Raw genomic sequence first — 13495 nt, forward strand, 5'->3', positions numbered from 1 at the left:
AAGCACAAAATTAAGGTATTTGTCACAAAATAATAAAACATTGTCAGGAAAGATAATAAAAAAATACTCTGGAGTTGCGCCATACAAAAATGCCCAGATGGAACTGTTGACAGGAGCACTATTTTGTGTAATTTATGCAGCCAGAAGTTTTTGTACCATCAGTTTACCTTAAGCTTTAAATGTCACCTCCTTTTAAAGTTTAGAATGTCCATTTGTTCACTGATTCACTCATCTACACAAAACCATTTGCATTAAACTATTTTTTATTTAGATTTCATTTATATTAAAACAAGTTGGAATGAAATTTTGGATGTTCAAATTTCTATATTTTTTATACATATACATATACATATATATATATATACATATATATATATATACATATATATATATATACACATATATACATACACATATATACACATATATACATACACATATATACATATATACATATATATATATATATATATATATATATATATATATATATATATATATATATATATATATATATATACATATATATATATATATATATATATATATATATACATATATATATATATACATATATATATATATACATATATATATATACATATACATATTACAACATTGTTTAAGTAAATGTTCTTTATTTCAATGCATGTCCAACATTGTCGGAGGCTGCATCTTTGTCTCAACTATACCTGTTGAATAATTTACGTCTCTCTGTCTGCCTCTCTCTTTATCTTAAAATTTAGGTTCTCTTTGCCACTTTCGCCAAGTGCTTGTTCATGGTGGAAATCGTTGGCTGTCTGTAAGTAATAAAATAAAGACTATGGCATAAACTTGCTCTTTAGGTCAAAACTGCTGTGAAAAAACTTCTGTTACAATTTGCTGCAATAAAAATAAAATCTACTTCTTAAGGTAGAATTTAACAAAGTCTATATTGTATGAAATAAATCATACCATTTCATACAATTTTCAGATTTACTGAATCTGTCTCATCTTTTTGCTATTAAATTTCAACATTGTAAGATTACCGTCAGACTTTTGATGCACCCATATACTTTAGATTTTTGATCATTTGAAAGTTAATTTCCCTGGTCTTCATAGATAGATTCATACAGCTATAATATATGCATGTATATACATTATATCAGATAAAATTCCAATTCCAAAAATAATAATGAATACAAGGAAACGATATTAATAGACTGGAAAATGTTGATATTTCTAAGTAGGACAAAAACTATCCAAAAAGTGCAAAAATATAGAAATTTGAACATCCAAAATGTCATCAAAACTTGGCAATTCTATCTACAGCGGAATATTAAGGGATATAATGAAAAGCTTTGAACATAAGTTGAAGGGAAATGTCTCTTTGGTGGAGCTGCTAACAACTCAAAGACATCTTAAATTTTGACATACGTACACACTCTTGTTGTAAGGGAAAAACTAAAGTTCTTTAAATCTTTTTTATTTAATCTGATGTGTTCTGCAATAAAGACCTGGAGACAAAATGTGTCTTATAGTCATCTGAGTGCAAAAATATTAATTTAAATTCTAGGAAATGACTATACAAGAAAAAAAAACTAGGGCAGTTAATTTGTCGTGGACACACATTAACTGATTCTATCATCTATTTGTATCTTTTAGATAACTGATTTTTTTGTTTGTTTAAGTCATCAAAGTGATAGAATAAATAACTTGGTAACACTTACTGTACACAATGTGGTGAAGTAGTTCCGGAGTGTTGATCCTCTTTTAGCTCTGTTCTGTCAGGACTTAAGCATATCAGCTGCCAGCAGTCTGAACATGTGAACAGGTCATCAGAAATTCAGCCAGCTCCTGACATAAAACAAAAAAGTGCCGTCAAAACCACATTAAGACAGTAATCACCCACATCTGATCCCTGTCGTGTTTTCCAGCTGAAGCAGATTAACAGTCAGTCTATGCACTGACACACAGTGAGGTTGTGGAGCACCTAAGCTTCCTCATTTCAACTACTTCCTTGACATTTTAAGTCTTTAACTTCCTTTTTTTTATCTGAACACTGACCAGCGTGTGTGCAGGAAATGACAACTGCAGTGACACAAGTGCCACTGCTTATTATTTTACTGACAGTACCAACTCAATGATCATTTAGATGAGTTTCATTGTATTTTTGAAATGCTAAAAGAAAGTTTATTGTTGACCTTGAAAACAGTAGTTGAACAAACAAAATCGTCAGAAAAAAAGACTGAGGAAGTTGCACGTACAGTTGAAGCTCCAATAAAATGCTGAGGTGTTGTTAAGAAACTGATGATTTTTTTTTTCTGTCAAAACATCTGTCAATTGGTTCTATATTTGTTCAAAGGAATTGTGTACATACTATTATAGCATATCATTTAACTTAGTTTGAAAAGTTGTTGATACCTATTTTCCTAATTTACTGTTTTGTGTGAAAGAAATGGCACAGATGGTACACAACGACTTACTAATATTCCTGAAGCATCAATAAACTGCTTTTATGTAATACATAATTTAAGCTGTAATGGGGCGGCTGTGGCTCAGTGGGTAGAGCTGAGGACTAGTGACCGGAAGGTCACTGGTTCAAATCCCTGGCTCCCCTGGGCGGGACTGAGCTACAAGCCGAAGCATCCTTGAGCAAGATGCTGAACCCCAACACTGCTCCTGATGTGCAGTTGGCACCTTCGTGGCAGCCACTGCCATCAGTAAGGGCCCTGCGATGAGCTGGCGTCTCATCCAGGGAGTACCCTGGCCTTCGCCCATAGAGCCACTGGATTTGGCCCCAGTATCCCCGCTCCACCTTGAAAAGGGTGGTATAAAAGCGGTAACATCACCCGCGACCCGCATGGATAAAGCGGAAGAAAACGAACGATAATTTAAGCTTTAAGCTTTAATATTTTGAATGAAACATGTGAATCTGAAGTAAAATGTAAAACTACACAGTAGCTGTCAGACAACTGTAGTGTAGTATAATGTACAATTATCACCTCTTGAATTAAGAGGAAGTTGAATTCAAGTAACCTCAAATTTGTACTGGATTTACTGGAGTAAAAGTACTTCATCCACTAGTTTTTGACAGACAGACAGACAGACAGACAGAGCAATGTTTATAGTTTATATAATGTTAGTGTAAAAGTGTGTTGATGGCTTTTTTTTTTGACAAGGCAATACCAAAAGCAACATTTTCAACTTCTGACATGTCTTTAAATGAAGAATACAAGCTATTAATTATGAGTGTGTGTGTATGTGTGTGTGTGTGGGTGTGGGTGTGGGTGTGGGTGTGTGTACGTGCGTGTGTGTGTTGGAGTGTTAGCACTTCGCAGCATTAGCAGGGGCAGATAGTCAGTCATGTGTTACAAGCAGAACATGATTACCATTCAGGAAGTGCCAGCTGGCGTTGGTGTGTTTCACACTCACAACATACAATAAAACACACACCAGCCTTAAAATCAGCAGCTTTTGGCCAACTGCTATTTACATCCTTAAATGTAGTTTCAGTTTAGTTCAATTCAATTCACCATTCTATTGTTATCTAAATTAAATTGTTTACCCTAATGGTGTGAGTGTAAGAGTGTGACTGAAAAGGAGAACAGCAGTGCTATCTATAACACACCATGAAAGAGATTGCAACACTGTGACATTTTAAACTAAAGGCGAGGTCGCTCAGGTTTGTTTGGAGCTGATGCACTGGGGAATGGAAAATCTCCCCAAATGATTTCTACTTCAGACTTTGTGGTCTTTGTACTGTCAACTTTCTGTAACTATGTCAAACTGCTCACATCTCTTCACACAGAAGGAAGTCAGCTATCTTCACTTCCTCAGCTGTTCTTAACCTCATGAAATGTGGCCTTAGAGGGCTATGTAGGTCTCAATTTTAAAAAATCATATTAGGTGTTGCTTGTATAAATCCAACTCCAGTAGTTTTACTTTCTGCAGAAAGTTATTTTCTTTTTTTAAAGATGTGACTTTCCCAGTATAAAGCTTCCCTGTAAGATTACATTTACCCAGAAGTATAGTTGATTCCACCTTTTGGAACAGCAGAACTATAAAATCAGTAATTCAACTTTACTTTATCACGTAGTTATGAGAAAGATGTTATTGATGTGAGTGTTCTGGTGGATTTTCACTTTATAAAAGTCATCTTACAGGGAATTTAGTATCACGCACACATGCAGTTGGCAGAGATGCTCACTGTCATGTCTCAGCTCTCTATAAATCTATTTATCTTCTAATCTCTGTACTTCATTGTGATTATCCATCTGTACTAAGTCTGATCAGATATTTATTGTTATATTTTTATTCAATGATTACTGCAGCAAACCCACATTAAAACAACCAAACAGGAGAACGGCTCTGCTTTAAGGAAAGGTAGCATGCATCACTGGTTTCTTTTGATGGTTTCCAATAATATCTTGTGTAGAGACCTACGTACTGTGTAATACAAAGATCAGCCACAATATTATTCCACTTGTCGTTGGGAAGTATCGTTGCCATAGTGGGGTGCACTTGGTCAACAACCGTGTTTGGATGGGTGGTTCTTGATAAGTGGCTTCCCAGCAGAACATTGTATTTTGATGAGATGATTAATCATAATCACATCCCCTGTCAGGAGTGACTTGGTACCACGTGTACTTTGTATGAGTCATGCAGTAATTTTGTTACCACACTAAGATTTCTAACCTTTATACAACACCTTGAAAAATATTGAAGTTCAATACTAGGTTCTGTCCCATGGGGACATACTCATTTAACATTAAGGGCAAGAATCTTTAGATTTCTATTCACTTAATCGAAATTTCTATTTACATAAATATACCAAGGCTTGTGCTCTGTGTTAAAAACAACACCATTTAAGTCAGTGACCTATTATTAATGGACACATCCCTTGAGGTGGAGTTTCATAAGAATGAACCCGATTCAATCTGCTCACTGATGCATAAAGCCAAAAGCACTCAACCTCCAGCCATGATCTGACCGGGGTTCTTCCCAATAGCTTCCACATTGTACGATCCAAAGAGCGTGCGCACTGAAGACTTCCGCCGACCTAACCAGCTATCTTCCTGTTTAGTGCTCGGCTAACTTGAATGAGGATAAAATAATTGAACCGTGCGAACTGCTTCTAGATTTTCCAAATGTTATTGGACAAAATAGCTCAACTTATGACAGTGAAATAAGTCATTTCGTGGAGGTTATCTCACCCATAAAACCCCTTCTTTTACCATGTTAGCTTATGGGAAAAAGCCATTTTTGGCCAAAGTTCATCACATGACAATGTCATTACACAGAATGGCCACTATGCAAAACTGGCTTCAGAGCCTGGCGCTCCTCCTGGGGGCTTGATTTAAGTTTATGTACTTCTGGAGGAAGTAGTGCTATATGGGGCACTGCATGGTACATGTGTCAACTCGCTGTTGGAGAGGAGAACAAAAATACGCAGCTGGTACAGGTGTATTGATACTGCGAAATATGAGTGTTGAAACCATTTCAAATATTTAAGAGATCGATATATCGTGATTATCCTATATTTTTGACAACACTACCATGTAACCCCCAATAATAATGTAACAATGCCCAAAAATGTCAGGAAATTTGCATTTAATTTGACTGAAAAATTAAATAAACCCAACAACATAATTACTTGACCACCAATTAAATAAAATGTCCTGACTGGTATTATTGTTTCCTTTTTTCTTTTAAATGTATAGTGTCCAAGAATAAAAAATGTATAATACCGTTTGTGTCACTCTACTGGCACCAATAATATCAGACGCTGGTTTCAAGTTTGGAAATGAAAACCCTTGTCTTAATGTACATTTTTAAATTTAAAACAGATTGTTATCAGGAAAAGATTCAACTAAATACCTATCATTGAGAAATCAGCCTGCCCATACCCATGCTGATTGGTTGTCCAATAGACCAGAGTTGATCTGAGATTAGCCACAATCACAAAATGGCAAAATCTGCAGAAGATGGCTCACATTACACAAGTGAGCAATGAAGACAAGTCAATTCAATTCCCATGCAATATTCTTATTCATTGGACAAAAAAGAGATTCTTGTTGAATCAAGTGTCTCCTCCAAGTAAATAACATTCTTATATTATTATAACACAAAATGTAGAACAAAACAATTTACTAAATTGTAATAAATTCACAAATATGTAAAAAGGGATTTGTTAAAAAAGTAATCAGTTAGGACATTTTGTTATGCTTATGTAAAGTTGATTACATTGACTGGCATTATTACATTTTCAGGAAATTATTACATTATTGGATGCTATGAGCCAATTACATTTCTGATTAGGAAAATATAAATGGACCATTCAATTCTTAGCTGAATGTTTTTTATATAACTTATAATGAAGCATTCTTGAGACCTTGACAGAGCTTAGTGAGCAAAGAACAGCTTATCATTGCTTAAATCAAGTTTCTGTTTTTCTATTATTAAAAATTGTTGTCAAAATGTTGTGTTGATATTTTACACAATTAAATTTAATTGTGTTTCTTATAGTCCTTTAACTATTAAGATCAGAGATACTGTCCTCCAGTGAACAGTAGGTCATTTTTTCTTAACCCATTTTATGAACCCTATATCTCCCTCAACTAATATCAGTTTGCTACCTGCCAAAAACCAGTTAAATTCATTTCCTTGTAAAATAGGCTTAGGTGATATCCCAAATATTGTCCCACCTTAACATTGCGATAGACAGTATTATCATTGGTTGATCACTCTGCAAGTCCAGCCAATCGAATGGCAATGGGTCATGTACATTAATGTAAATAAATATGCATCTTATTGTTTTGCACCTTATATTACACTTACTTTAACTCCACGATACCTCAGCATTTTACTTATGTACCTCAGTATTTTTCCATCTTGTTTTATTTTATAACTTAATCATTTCATTGTATATAGTACTTTAATGTTTTTTGTATATTGTATATAGTACTTAATTGTTTCATATTGTTTCTAGACTGATCAGGCATAACATTATGACCACTGACAGGTGAAGTGAATAACACTGATTATCTGTCCTGCATGGCATCTGTTAGTGGGTGGTATATATTAGGCAAAAAGTGAACATGTTGTCCCCAAAGTTAGTGTGTTAAAAGCAGACCTGGTCTGATGAATCACCTTTTCTTTTACATCACGTGGATGTCCGGGTGTGTGCATTGCTTACCTGGGAAACACATGGCACCAAGATGCACTAAGAAGATAAGCTGGTGGATGCAGTGTGATGCTTTGGGCAATGTTCTGCTGGGAAACCTTGGGTCCTGCCATCAATGTGGATGTTACTTTGACACATACCACCTACCTAAGCATTGTTGCAGACCATGTACACCCTTCCATGGAAACGGTATTCCCTGATGGCTGTGGCCTCTTTCAGCAGGATAATGTGCCGTGCCACAAAGCAAAAATGGTTTGAGGAGCACAACAACAAGTTTGAGGTGTCGAGTTGTCCTCCAAATTCCCCAGATCTCCATCCAACTGAGCATCTGTGGGATCTACGAGACAAACAAGTTCGATCTATGGGGGCCCGACCTCACAAAAAATAATAATAATAATAAAAAAATGGATATGACAGCAAATATCTTGATATTCAAGAGTTAAGGTTGTCAAAATAATGTGCTAATTTTGATTAATTACAGAAAAAAAAATGTTAATAAAAATAATGCAGGTTAATCGTGCTATATGACACCCCTTGACATTACATCACTGAACACATTCCACAGCAATTTTGTAAACATGGTGACACCTAAAAACTGCCAAACATACTGAATGCAAAAGTGCCACTCTAGCTAGTGTTTCTAACTGTCAAACATTTACCATTCCATTATAGTGACAGCTTAATTTTTGTCAAAAATGATAAACCATTGCCAGGAAAGACCATTAAAATACCACAACACACTGGATGGGCCTTGACAAAATGCCTAGATGGAACTTTTGACAGGAGCACTGTTTTGTGCAACTTATTCAGCAAGGAATTTTCTAACCGTTGGAGTATTATAAGCTAAAAATACCACCTACTATTAAAGTTTAGAATGTCCATTTATTCATTCATTCACTCACTCATCTACCAAAAGAAATGTGCAAATGCTTACGCCAAATATTGCCATATGCAATTGTTTTCGATTAATTAATCACAAAGCTTGTAATTAATTAGATACATTTTTCAATCGATTGACAGCCCTGTCGATATTATCTAATATTGGCCCAAGTCTATTGAAAACATAAAACCTGATAAAGCACAGAACATACAAGCTGTAAAGGTGACAGAACGACACTCAATTTCATAAGCATGGCTGGGTTTGCAAAACCTTTCATGAAAAGAAACATAAACAAGGTGGAATCAAATATGAGAAAATCAAAAATGACAAGTGAGATCAGTTTCATGTTCATATTTTATTGAACTGACTTCTTTCGCTGTACAGACAGTTCTGGATAATTACTCGCTGATGTATGTCATCAGCCTGTGCATAAGGATTCATATATACAGTGTCAATGTCAACAACACTGCTCTGACAGTTTATAAAGCCAATTTATTTCCATGCACGAGAACTAAATGGTAAAATAGTCATCAAATTGTCATCAGCTTTTAGCTCATAAATGTCGAGGCACTAGGATCAATTTATATTGTGTTTGAATGACATGAGAAAAAAAATGGGGGGGGAAAGAAGACTACCACATTAGTAACCACAGCTGCAATCACACCATTTTTAATGTTAAGTTTCTACTCCTTTTCTACCCTTTCACTACAAAATTGCAGTCATCCACCTGAATAACTGGTTATGAAATGCCAAAGCAGAATTACCAACAAATAGCCCCCCGATTGTTTTTTGGGTAAACTTGCACTGCTGGTGCGATGGGTGTTGGGGATGGGTAAGCAAATTGGATACACATTATAATTTGTTAGTGACAGTTAGGCACTGATATAATCTTAGCCTTTACAGAGTGTTGCAGGACCTTAGCGTTTGCCCAATATAATAGAGGCCCTGTTCAGACCTGGTATCAACATTCATCCTTAGTGATCTTATCACAAGCAGACAGCTCTAAGTACTGGTGTCAACATTCCCAAATAGCATTAAGGAGGCAGAGAGATCCAATCCAGTCAGTCAGACCACATTCATAGGTGGGCTGGGCCACATATGACCACATTCTTTTAGCAGTGGGTGCGCACATGTATCTCGGGCCAAATTAAAGGACTGTCTACTCAACTGATGTGTGGATCACATGTTGCTGCTGTATGCTTATAGCTGGCAGGTTTGTTAATATATTTGGACAAGCAGCATGTAATCATGCTCAATGTGTTTTCACTTACTTGTCCTTTATCAGTAGAGCTCAATGGCAGCTCTGAAGATGGTATTGCAGCAACTGTCTAGTCAAAAGATATTTGTGTATGATTTCTCAGCTCTAAGGCCAGGTGGGAATATTAATCGACTACGATATTTTGATTTTAATGGTAGTATTTCTCAGTACAGCCCACAAAACTACCTGAAGAGACTGTGAGCATGTTTCGAAAAGAAATCTGCAAACATGAAGCTGCTGATTAGTGGCTTATTAGCTTATCATTCTAATTGAGTTTATAGAGAGAAAACATTTTGACAAAAGTTACTACAATGTGTATGAGTTTTTATCAACTTAAACTACACTATAACTATAAAAGGATAAAAACATCTAAAATGCTAAAAAAAACTAAGAAGCATTTTCATGAAACGAATAAGACTAAATCTATAATAGCTGCCAAAATGAACGCTGCTGTGAAACAAGAAGTTACAACAGCAGGCAAAATGGATTACAGATTGTCTGAAATGTTCATGTGTGGCCCCTACAAACATGTAAATGTTGGAAGCAGATGTCTATGCACACATTGTTTCAGCCAATCTAACCAGTGAACCGCATTATCACCAGACTCCCTTAGGAACTGCAAAATTTTGAGAGCTCTCGAGTTGAGAGGAAACTTTGAGAACGTTGGGTAAAAAAAATTGTGTTCATTTGTCCCAGTGATGTATGCGTTTATACGCATATAGAACAGGGTAAGTGAGATCAGGGTTTACTTTTGGCAGCATTTGCCGACTTTTTGCCAGCAGATGAAGACAGCTATGGCCAAATTGTCCAGTGGGAAAAGGAATACACACAAGGTATAAGTACCTCTTTCAACCCCATGTACGGCAGAATCGCTCTGCTATCCAGCTCTCCAGCATTATACCTGAACGTAATATGGGCACTATGTAGTTTTATATAAGCTATTCAAACTCAGAATTTTCATACAGTATTGATTGAATCATGCTTAGAATTTTTTTTTCTTTTCCCCAAAATTGAATAAACAATCTGTTCTCAGAACAAAGTAAGATATACAAAACACTTGTTAAGGCATGAGGGTCTTTATTATGGAAGTAGATTCATGTCATTAATCAAGAGCATAGATTTTCAGTTTGAGAGCATGATTTCATTCCTTTTCAGTGACACAGCTCCTTCGCGTGCTCAGATTTTTACTCCTCATGCTCACATTTTGTGCTTGCATTTAAATTTCTTCGGCTTTCTTTCAAAATGTCTGCTTGAACTAAAAAATCACATGCCTGTGCTCACATTTCCACTTCTTGCACACAAAAATGTCGCTCGCATTCAAATGTGCCCTCTGCGCGCTCAGATCTAACCGCACGCACTCAGAACACACACCTGCTCACAGGTCAAGTTCTGCTCTCGGATCTCTCCTCTGCTCACGGATTTTTCTTGTGTATCAACACTGTCAACCAATAGAAGGCCGGCTACTGTTGACCAATCAGATTATACCCGCTTTTTTGCGGGTGCGTTCGCTGTACTTCAAGGAGCGTCGCATACGGGCGGACACTCTTTCTACCGGGTTTATCTACTTCGTCCTCCAGGCTGTTAAATGTGGTGGTTCCCTTTATTTTATGACGACTTTTGGAATAAAATATCAGTTAATCAATACACGAGCGCCCGTACTTTTCATTACAATAGCTACATCAACATAAAGTAGAACAATGGCTGCTGTACTTTTGCCATCTTAGCCAGCTACCCAGGCAGCGGGATATAGATAAAACCGAAGTAGATAAAACCGGTGGAAAGAGTGCCCGCCCGTATGTGACGCTCCTTGAAGTACAGCGAACGCACCCGCAAAGAAGCGGGTATAATCTGATTGGTCAACAGTAGCCAGCCTTCTATTGGTTGACAGTGTTGATACATAAGAAAAATCCGTGAGCAGAGGAGAGATCTGACAGCAGAACTTGACCTGTGAGCAGGTGTTTGTTCCAAGTGCTTGCGCTTAGATCTGAGCGCGCAGAGGGCACATTTGAATGCATTGACATTTTTGTGTGCAAGAAGGAGAAATGTGAGCACAGGCATGTGATTTTTTAGTTCAAGCAGACATTTTGAAAGAAAGCAGAAGAAATTTGAATGCAAGCACAAAATGTGAGCATGAGGAGAAAAAATCTGAGCACGCGAAGGAGCTGTATCACTGAAAAGGAATGAAATCATGCTCTCAAACTGAAAATCTATGCTCTTGATTAATGACATGATTCTACTTCCATACCTTTATCATCATGCAGTAGGCGATTTGAGGGGGGATGAGAGGGGGACTGTCCCCCTTGTTAGCAAAATTACCAAAAAGCATCCCCCTTGTTAACCTGACATCAGTCTCCATCCGCTAGTAGCAGATAGTGTGCTAAAATCACAAGTTATTTTTGACGAAAGCCGCAACAAGCTGCACAGAGCAGATCGCGCCAACAGGAAGTCAGAGACATGGAAACGGCATAGAGGATCCAGCCAGTTTTCAAAATAAAACACTCTGTGCAGACTCTCGACTGTAGGCCCAAAAAAAACCGAAAAATTACCAGATCAACAAAGTCTGGCAAGCAAAAGACTCCGCTTCTGAAACGTTCCCATTATGATGCCGTGCGGAGGGCGGAATAAAACCTGTAGCAGACGCACATGTTTATTTTCAGTAATGTTTAATTTTTTTCAGAGATGAGTTTTTTCTGACAGTTTAATATTAATAGTAAGTTTGTTATTTATGTTCTAAAACTAAATGTTACTTTTTGTGAGTGTTTTTAGTGTGTCTGTTAAGAACATGGTGGCTTATGTTATGTTGGTAATTGTCATTTTTGTGCTGGTTTATAGTTTAACCATTAGTGAGGTAGCTGTTACATTTCCGAGCTGTTTTACCCCCCGTCCAAACGCACCCTGCAGGAGTGACTTTCTCCATTCTGTATTTGTAGTTTTTAAATATAAGGTCTTCATATCGGACAATATATTAGCTGATACCGATATATCTTTGATAATATTGGATAAATAGATATAATAAATAGATAAAATCAGCCAACAGATAAGTCGGTCAGGCTCTACTATTTTGCACAATGTTCATTGAGTGTCCTTCAAGAAATTTAGATGGTAAAATTCCAAGTGTGAGAAACCCTGCCTGAATAAACTCAGTCCACTGCATACAATTTAAAGGTGTACTTACTCAATACTTTATTCAGTTATAAAAAGACCATTGTAGAAGGTAGAGAAGGAAGATAACTGGATAAAATGGAATTGTAGAATTAGAAATGTCATAGTTATGGTTAAGAGTGTGTACATAGGTGTGTCGGGGCAGGGTGATGCTCGCGTTGGGCCATCCCCCTTGTTAAAAATTAACAAATCACCCTCTAATGCCCCTCTAACTGCCCTGTCTAGTCTTGTGGAGGGGCCCAGTGTCATAACATTATTTTATCATTTTAGATGAAAATGTTATAACAAGAAGAAGAAGAAAATCTACATTAACTGTATATTTCACAGACATAGTATTTACATTCAGGGCTGGACAGTTTAGTAAGCAGACAGGTATTTTATTATTCAGCACTACAGCCGTGTAAATATCGTTTGTCTCTCCGCATTACTACGTCGTCAGTTTGTCAAATGAGACATTAACACTGAGCATCCCATTTACAGTGCCTGTTTCAATGTGCTGCTAAGTAGGTCCAAATGATGTCTGTCACATAAACGCTGAATGAAAGTGTTAGAAATCTGCGGTCAAATGAATCGATGTTAACGGTAACTCACCCTCTGGAGTGCAGGTTATACCCCCCAGGCTGCCGGTCTTTGTCCCACAATTGTTATACTTCTGTAAGGTCGTTTAAAACTTTGACCTAATGTTTGCGCTGTGAGTGTGACAGTGCTATCTGAACAGGACGGAGAGCTGTCTCTCGGCTGTGCAGCAGCATCCTGTCGTCAAAGCTTTGAAGGCTTTATGGATGCAGGATATGTGTTTCCGGTCCGGAGTTGATGAATTTCCTGAGTATCTTCCGATTGGTCCATAAAAATGAGCAAATTCAGCCGGCCAATGACGCTCGCAAAACAAATTACATCATTACAACATGTTGTTGTATTTTTCATCCAAAAAGGGCCTAAATATTGTCCATTTTGATTATTGTATGTATTTTATACATAGTTTATTTTCGGTTGTTTGTCATCAATATAAATTATCTGTAGTCAAAACAGA

At 36.8% G+C, this 13495-nt stretch overlaps 1 protein-coding gene across 3 annotated transcripts in view; it reads right to left on the minus strand.

Annotated features, from left to right (window-relative positions):
• syk (spleen tyrosine kinase) overlaps positions 1 to 13270 on the minus strand; it is a 60548-nt gene extending 47278 nt beyond the window's left edge. Inside the window, exons 1-3 of one of the 3 annotated variants that reach the window (XM_030436071.1) lie at positions 13057 to 13270; positions 7313 to 7502; positions 1710 to 1836 (exon numbers count right to left, since the gene is read on the minus strand). The gene's annotated coding sequence lies outside the window, so the exon portion shown is untranslated. Of the gene's footprint in view, positions 1 to 1709; positions 1837 to 1891; positions 1973 to 7312; positions 7503 to 13056 lie in introns of those variants that run through there. The other 2 variants (XM_030436073.1, XM_030436074.1) reach the window with 2 other exon arrangements.
• Between the last annotated feature and the right edge of the window lie 225 nt (positions 13271 to 13495).

This window comes from Sparus aurata, chromosome 12 (genome assembly GCF_900880675.1).
Source record: "Sparus aurata chromosome 12, fSpaAur1.1, whole genome shotgun sequence".
Classification (NCBI taxonomy): Eukaryota; Metazoa; Chordata; class Actinopteri; order Spariformes; family Sparidae; genus Sparus; species Sparus aurata.